The sequence below is a fragment of the Buceros rhinoceros genome, unplaced genomic scaffold, assembly GCF_000710305.1.
Source record: "Buceros rhinoceros silvestris isolate BGI_N320 unplaced genomic scaffold, ASM71030v1 scaffold15163, whole genome shotgun sequence".
Classification (NCBI taxonomy): Eukaryota; Metazoa; Chordata; class Aves; order Bucerotiformes; family Bucerotidae; genus Buceros; species Buceros rhinoceros.
Genome location: NW_010403133.1, coordinates 2,351 through 2,768, shown reverse-complemented (window position 1 = coordinate 2,768; position 418 = coordinate 2,351). Strand labels below are relative to the sequence as shown.

General features: G+C 65.8%; 1 protein-coding gene across 1 annotated transcript in view; it reads left to right on the top strand.

The window, feature by feature from the left end:
• LOC104490592 (pancreatic secretory granule membrane major glycoprotein GP2-like) overlaps positions 1–418 on the top strand; it is a 7,748-nt gene that overhangs the window by 6,679 nt on the left and 651 nt on the right. The gene's annotated exons all lie outside the window — the stretch shown is intronic.

Here is a 418-nt window from a genome sequence, read left to right as displayed (position 1 = left end):
CGCCTGGGCGCACTCACGGTGCTCACGGCCGCTGCTGCGGCCCTCGGCGCGAGGCGGCGGACGGTGTAGAAGAGGGCTCTTTCCAAATAAACGTGCCAGGAGCAGAGGGGCGCTCGCCTGTGTCTTTACAGGGGGGTTGGGGAAGGAGGCGATGGTGGGATGCCATCGGCGTTTGAAGGATGGGCCGCCTCAGTGTGGTTCTGTTCCCTGCAGCATCCCTGGGGTCTCCTCAGCCCACGCTCTCCAGACTCCAAACACCGACCCAGGGGTGGGAGGTGCCTTCCTCCCGCTTTCCTCCTCCCCACAGCCTCACCCGGGTGTGTGGGGAGACACAGGTACCCACAGTAGACGCCTGCCCACCAAGCCTGGACGCTGCCTGCTCCTGCGTGACACAGATGTAGCGTTAGGCCGGACGGGC